Below are 8,293 nucleotides of genomic sequence, written 5' to 3'. Positions count from 1 at the left end.
CAAGTTATTTTGTGGATATTTGTAAGTTGATTCTAAAGTTTATATGAGGAGGCCAAAGACCCAGAAGAGCCAACACAAAACTGAAAGATCAGAACAAAGTTGGAGAACTGATACTACTCAAACAAAACTTGCTAGAAAGCTGTAGTAATCAAGATGTTGTGGTATTGGTGAAAGAATGGACTGATAGATCAATGGAACAGAATAGAGAACCCAGAAATAGATTCACATAAATGTGATCATCTGAACTTTGACAATAGAGCAAAGGCAATACAATGGAGCAAAGATGGTGTTTTTAATAAATGGTGCTGGAACAACTGAACAGCCATGCAAAAACTAAATCTAGAAACAAATCTTACAACCTTCACAAAAATGTAAATTAACATGTATCACAGGCCTAAATGTAAAATGCAAAACTATTAAACTCTTAGAACATAACATTGGAGAAAATCAATTTATTATTATTATTATTCATTTACTATTTGTTATTATTGTTATCTTTTACAATTAATGGTTCATCATTGGTGTTGTATATTGTGTGAGTTTGGACAAATGTATAATTATATGCATCCGTTATTTTGCATTTGTCTAAACTCACACAGTGTACAATACCAAGTGTGAACCACATGGACCTTGGCTGATAATGATGTGTGGATGTATGTTCATCAATTGTAACAAATGTACCACTCTGGTGAGGGATATTGATAGTGGGAGAAGCTACACAGATGTGGAGGTAGGCAGTGCATGAGGAAACTTTGTACCTTCCCACCAATTTTGCTGTGAGCCTAAAACTTCTCTAAGGAAGTAAGGTCTTAGTAAAAAATAAATAAATAAATAATAAAATATTGTAAATAATAATGATGGTGTTACTTATGATTAAAGGATTTATTGGGATAGGGTATGAGGTAACTTTATGGGATGATGGGCATGTTTTGTATACTTCAGGCGTTATACTTAAATTTTAGGCTTAAATATATTTATACTTATATTTACACTGTAATTATAGGGTTTCATAATATATGCATCTGTCAAAATTCAGCAAAAGTTGCATTTAAGATGTTCGGATTCTATTGTATGTACAGGATACCAAGGTGGTGTGCAAATCTTTGAAGGTGGAAGGACAGAGTCAGCACAACATGGATTATATAAGGCAAATGCACTTTAAAGCCTAGGAATTTTCAAAACAGGTGGAGGAAAGTAACCAAGTTTATAAGATGTAACCTGAAATCTAACAATATATAAAGCAAAAATGTTTTCAGCTTAAAAAAAACTGAGAGGAGAAACTGACAATTTGCAGCCAGCATTCCAGTCAATACATCCATGCCTCTGCTTGGTATATTGCTGTTACCTAGTCAGATGCAACAGACCCTTACATCATTATGCCATTAAAATTCAGAATCTGAGACTCACTCTCCTGACAAACTTTGTGCTCACTAAACAAGAATAAATATGGCTTATCCTGAATATTTTCCATTCCAGACTCTGCCATTTATCTTTACATTATAAATTAATTGGATGATGTAATTTGTGTGTCAATCTTCTGTGAACTTGGTTATTGTAAGTTATTTTTTCTGAATTCACTTGAATTCAATTTAACTCTAGGAAATGGATAAAAATTAATTTATGGATGTGAAAATATTTTTAAAAAGACACCTAACCAAAGTAAATTAATAGAAGCAATTAATTAAGGGAAAATTTTGTTGACTGGCTCATTATATAGGCTTCCTATCATTATATATCTTTTTAATTTGTTATTAAAAAGAGATGTCATTTGTCTTTTTGATGACAATCATTCTGACAGGTGTGAGGTGATACCTTACTGTGGTTTTGATTTGCATTTCTCTGGTGACTAGCAGTGTTGAGCATCTTTTTATTGGCCATCTGCAGTTCCTCTTTGGAAACATGTCTGTTCAGTTCTTCTGCCCATTATTTAACCCAGTTGTTTGTTTTTTGATGTTGGTAAGGATGTGGAGAAAAAGGAACCTTTGTCCACTGTTTATGGGAATCTAAGTTAGTTCAGCCACTGTGGAAAACAGTATGGAGGTTTCTCAAAAATCTAAAAATGGAACTACCATATGACCCAGCAATTCCACTCCTGGGTATATATCCAAAAAAACACAAAAACATTAATTCAAAAAGATACATGCACCCCAATGTTCATAGCAGTATTATTTACAAATGCCAAGGTATGGAAGCAGCCTAAGTGGCCATCAACAGATGAATGGGTAAAGAAGGTGTGGTATATATATATATATATATATATATATATATATATATATATATATATATATACAATGGAATACTACTGTAAAAAGGAACGAAATTTTGCCATTTGCAGCAACATGGGTGGACTTGGAGGTCATTACACTAAGTGAAATAAGTCAGATGGAGAAAGACAAATACTGTATGATATCGCTTACATGTGGAATCTAAAATATACAACAAATGAATGAATATAACAAAAAGAGAAGCAGACTCACAGATATAGAGAATAAACTAATGGTTACCAGTGGGGGTGGTGCAATATAGGTGCGGGGAAGTAGGAGGTATAAACTATTGGGTGTAATATAGGCTACAAGAATGTATTGTACAACACAAAAAATATAGCCAATTTTTGTAATAACTGTAAATGGAATGTAATATTTTAAAATTGTACAAAAAAAACAAAATTAATTTAAAAATAGAAAAAAATGTCATCAACCATTATAAAGTTATAAAAAATAAAATAATAAAGCATATCCTAAATACTGTGGAAATTGAAGATGGAGCAATTAATTCGGCCCAAGAAGGTAAACAAAGAAACTTTAATGAACGTATACAAGTTAAACTTTAAACTTTAATATTTCTTAAGTTGTTCAGATTTCATTGTACATATATCACACAAAATAACTGATTGTATCTGGCTTAAAAGAAAAAAAAAATCTGGAAATAGTGGCCTTATAGCTGGAGGAAATGAGAAAATCTTTCTAGAAATGTTTCTATTGTCTGTGTGTATATAGGTAGGGAGGCATGCATGTATATATGTATGCATTTAGATTGCTTAAGAAATGACTTAAGATATCTTAGAATATGAACAATCTTCCAATCCCTGAATATTTGCTTTACACACTAAATATCACTTTGGTCAGGAACCATGCATCACTCATTATACCCACAGTCAAGCACATTTCTTGGCACACGTTATTCAGAAAAATATTCGTTGATTGATAACTTCTTCAGAACTCTTTCACTAGCTTTTTATAGAACTTTCTGATTGACACTTCTTTTACTTGTGCTTCTTCTCTATCAAAACCTCGTAATAGTATGTTTAGGAAAAGTAACTGTATTCAAGTGACATAATACTTTCAGACTCTGTGTTTTTTTTTTCCATTAGATACCTTCTCTTGGGGTAGAATAAGATGAACACAGCAATATAAAATTTGTATCTTTTAAATGCATATATTTAAAAATACTATATTATAATATTTTACTTTATCTCTGACATAAAGTTATTTTCTTAAAAACATTAGTCCTTATCATGAAAAATATCTTCTCAACAACAGTCTTCTTTAGTTTGAATAAGATGGAATCCTGTTCATACAGAAGTATGATTTTTTTACTTTTTTTGAATACTCTAGAATTATAAGATATACTGCTGCCAAAAAATTTAGAGAGTTCTAAAGATAATTCTAACTTTTCTAAAATAAAATACTAACCATTATAAATAAGTAATGTTATTATAATTTGCTTTAATGTCATAGTATTTACTTTTGTTCATACTTTTGTGTAATGAATTATTAGTGACAATAGACATGTACAATATAAGAAGACTTAACTATTATCTTAGCCAGTATGAAATGACCACATTTATAATGGATGTCAGTGTGTTATAGTGAGAAGAACATGGGAATTACAAGAACTGTGCTTGAGTATTGGCTCCAACTCAAACTTACAATATTACTTATGTCACATTGCTGAGACTTTGCTGTCTTGTTCTGAAAAATAGATAATAAGCGTGAGTCATAAACAACACTAATATTAAATAGAAAGGTAGAAAGAACATTTCACAAATTTCAAACCATAATATATGTGGAAAACACATAATTACATGTAAAATTTTTGCACATCATTTTTTTAACTAATTTATTGTATTACATTTGTCTTTGTTGGACTATTTTACAGATTTTTCTTTTATAATAAGGGTTATGATGAATTATTTTTGCATTTCATTTTCTTTGGACTACCAAGTAGCTCATAGCTGCAAAATGTTGCATTACTGATACTTATTAAAAATTTCTGGTAATAATATTTCTCATTTGCCCTATATGATTTGTCTCCTTAAGCTTCAGTTTGGTCATAATTATGGACCTTTATACCTTTAAATAAGCTGTTACTCATTTCATGAATAAATACATTTTGAGTGACTTCTATGTGATCGACATCTGCAAGGTAGTGGAGATACAATGGTGAGTAGGAGACCCTTAAATTATTTTTACAAAGATCAGGGAATAAAAATATTAGATAAAAATTATGTTTGCTTATAAGCAACTTCTTAGAAGAGAATATGTGCCAAATCTACTTATACATATTGATCACTGTGTTAGTTGGTAAATGTATTGATTGTTGTATGGTGGAAGGCTACTAGGAGAAAAGAGTTAAACCAGCTGTCTTAGAATCTAATCATTCCCTTTACGTGTGGGAAGAGGGTCACCTGGGTAAATAACCAATAATATTTAACAAGAGAAAGAGACTTTAAGAGGATGCCCCTCGCTAAGGAATCTCTCTAGACCTGTGAGTTTTGGCTCCCTGGAAAATATCACTAGGATACGTTACACAACAATATGGGGTATAAAATGATGATTTCAGAATCTAAATTCTCTCCCTATGTGAGTGTTCCTGTGAACCTCAAGTAGAGACCACATCTATTCTGATCCAAAGGGCCATGTCATGAATGCAGAACCTAGTAAATTGCCCCTCACCTCCCAGAATATTTTGTGTTTCATCTGAGCCTACAACTGCCTATATCCTTGACATTATGTATTTAAGCTGAATGTGTGAACTCAATTTGACAATCTGATCTTGGTGTAGGCTTAGCTATAGAATGGGTCAATGGATGTAAAGAAATATATATATATATATTCATACTTTTACTTGTGTATTTTTGCCCTACTAATTTACACATTCTGGGGTGCATTTAGGGTAGATACTATATAGAATGTCAAGTCCAGCAACATATCTGTAGAGGTCCTGAGAAGTTTGTTTGAGACAGAAATGAACATAAGTTATTTACTACCTGGGCAAAATTTAGACATCAAAATATAAAATAAGAGCTTTCTTGAGAAAATAGATACTGTTTGCACTTTTATTAAAAACAATAAACAATTAATAGCTCCATAATAAATCCTATATTTGTTATTTATCTCTCCTTTCTAACCTAGATTCTACACTGCTAAGGATATCATGGTAGTGTGTTCCCAAATACAGTCAATTTGTACCACAACAAAGATCTCACATACTAAAATGAGTAAAGATATAGATCACTTAGAGTTCATTTCTCTTGATAACTCAAAATATTGTGAACCCAGTCTATTCCCTTTAACTTATGAAGCTGGATGATCTTAAATGTATGGTTTCAATTCCTTGATATATTAATATACTAATCATGAAATATATGTTTTTTCTTTATTTTTAAATTTGTATATGCAAAACACTCTGTCAAAAATATTTGCATTACACATCACTTTCCTTTCTAGACATCCTAGTTTCTAAAAATATTATTATAGTATTTTCTGAGGTTCTTCAGCTTTTATTTTATAACTAGTAGTATCTAAGAATATTAAGACATTGGCATAAGTTTCTATAGAGAAAATTTCCCATTGACATTATTGTGAAGCTTGTGTAAAGATAGTAATTTACCTTTATTACCTGTTATTTTTAATCCACTCAATATTTGTAATACTTGAATAATACCAGACTAGATCGCTAATGGAATATATGTAAAGGAAAATTTTCTAGAAAAAGAGGTGTTCTCTTTCTTTACAACATAAAGTAACTTTTCTTATTAGTTACAGTGAATTAAGGTAATAATTAATCTTTCCTAAAACAATCTTTCTCAATCACTTCAAACTTTTTCTCAATTAAAGGTTATGGATTTCCTCCTTTCTGAATTCTCAGCTTGCCTTGCCTTTTGTAAACTGTATATGGCTGTCGATCTAAGAACTGTCTAATATTGTGCCTACTGTTTTAATATAAAAGAGGCATTTGAAAATGTGAATAGCTTTAGTAAAAATGATATTAAACACAGTTAATCATTATAGAATAAATGTGCTGTTTCTCAGCATGAATAATTTCTGGTACATGAGTAGAATGAATTCAACTTTTATTGGTTGAATTTTTAGTTTCCAGTTTTAAGTCTTACCAGGCTCATATCTCTCCACACTTTCCATTAGAGGGGATCTCATATAAATCTGAGGTCCTGTATAAAATTGTGGTTTTATTTGTAAAGGAATGGTAGTGTAATTTTACTTTAATTATCTTAAGTAGAAAAAAAAAATCTATTGATATGTCAGGTGGTTAATTCATATCCAAAAGAATATTCTAGCCTTGAAATTAAAATTTTAATTAATGTCGAAAGAATACATCATCCAGCCTAACTAAAAGAGAGATGTATGCACAAAAACTAAGATAATTTCAAAATTAGTTAAGAATTATAGCAGATATACTACCACACAAAAAGATACCTGAAGTTTCATGTATCTGCATAATTGGACTCTGGCATATAATTTTTTTCTTTTTATTCAGAATTACTGAACTTTCTCCAATAAAACTGCTACTTGTAATATTGCTAAATAAAAAAAATCACAGAGTACAAATACTACTATGAAAAAATTTATTTATAGTTTCTGATATACCATCAATAGTATAACAAAAATGTTACTCAAATAATAAAATAGACCGTTTTGCCATGTACCAGCTATATCCCCCTTTCACACTTTGCTACTGGCTGCTCATATATGCAAATACTATTCTATTTAAATGGTTACATTAGCTTATAATTTACAACTAATGAAACTGCACTCTCATATTAACTATTGAGATGTATGTATGTGTGTGTGTGTATGTATATATACGTATATATATATATATATATATATATACCTACCAAACCACTGACATTTTTGCATGAAGCATTAAATGGTGAATGATAGGGCTTCAGATGGATTTTTAAATGATTAATGAATTAATTCATGATCATATAAAATACATGGGTGAAATACAAAGCTTATCTAGCCTAATATTCTTCCACATATTTCTAATACTTAAAATGAGAGTATAAGAACATAAACATGTTAGCCAATGTCTAAAGTTGTTACAGCCATAAAATTCTATGACCTCTTTAGTCTAATACTATAGACATAAAGTTGTAGAAATTAAACATCAAAGTTGTGTACCATATTTTAATAATAAAAAAGAAAATCATAAAGAAGAATGCATATGCTCAAATGAAAATGTCTCTAACTTAATACATATAAACATTTTAAAAGATGTTTCTTGCAAAGTCACCAATCTATTTTAGTGTATTAAATAGCTTAGTATTTATTATAACATTAGTCTCTGGTCCTGAAAGTGAAAGTGCATTTAATAAGTAGTTAAAGCAATATCTCTATCATCAATTTTATTTTCTGTTTCTCAGAACAGGTTTTTTAAACAATCATTTTTCCTCAGCTGGCTTGGAATGGGGTGATGAAAGATGTTATCATTTTCATATTTTTTCATATACAAAACCAGGAGTAATTGACTTATATATCTCATATTCATAAAAACACTGATGTAATTTCCCATGTAAATCCCATGGAATTCCCCATAAATCTTTTCTTGAACCCTGTCAATTCTATTTTATATACATTGTGTTTACTGAAATTGTGTGTTTTTTCTCTAAGAATATGTTAGAAACTTGGGAAAATATTTATTATATTTTATTTGCATATTTATGTGACACACAGATTCATTTCCCAACTATATGTAAACTTTATGTAACTGTATGAATACAATTAGCTGTATTTAACTAAGTATTTTTATACACTGTAACATAACATTTCAGGACATATTTTAACCACATATTTCTAGAATGAAGCAAGAAGAGCTGAGTAATTAAGGGACTGATTAGGAAGGTGTATGAGAAAAGAAAATTGGTTAAGTATAAATTGAGAATTCCAAGTAAAATCCTGGCAGGTCAGAAAATTTATTAAAACAACTTTCATGATTATCATAGTGGCTAAAGTTGTTGAATGGGGAGAGAAAGAGAGAGATGTCCTTT

This window comes from Delphinapterus leucas, chromosome 1 (assembly GCF_059928025.1).
Source record: "Delphinapterus leucas isolate spDelLeu-1000000601 "Yukka" chromosome 1, BTC_Dleu_Yukka2, whole genome shotgun sequence".
Classification (NCBI taxonomy): domain Eukaryota; kingdom Metazoa; phylum Chordata; class Mammalia; order Artiodactyla; family Monodontidae; genus Delphinapterus; species Delphinapterus leucas.
Note: the sequence above shows the minus strand (reverse complement) of the source record.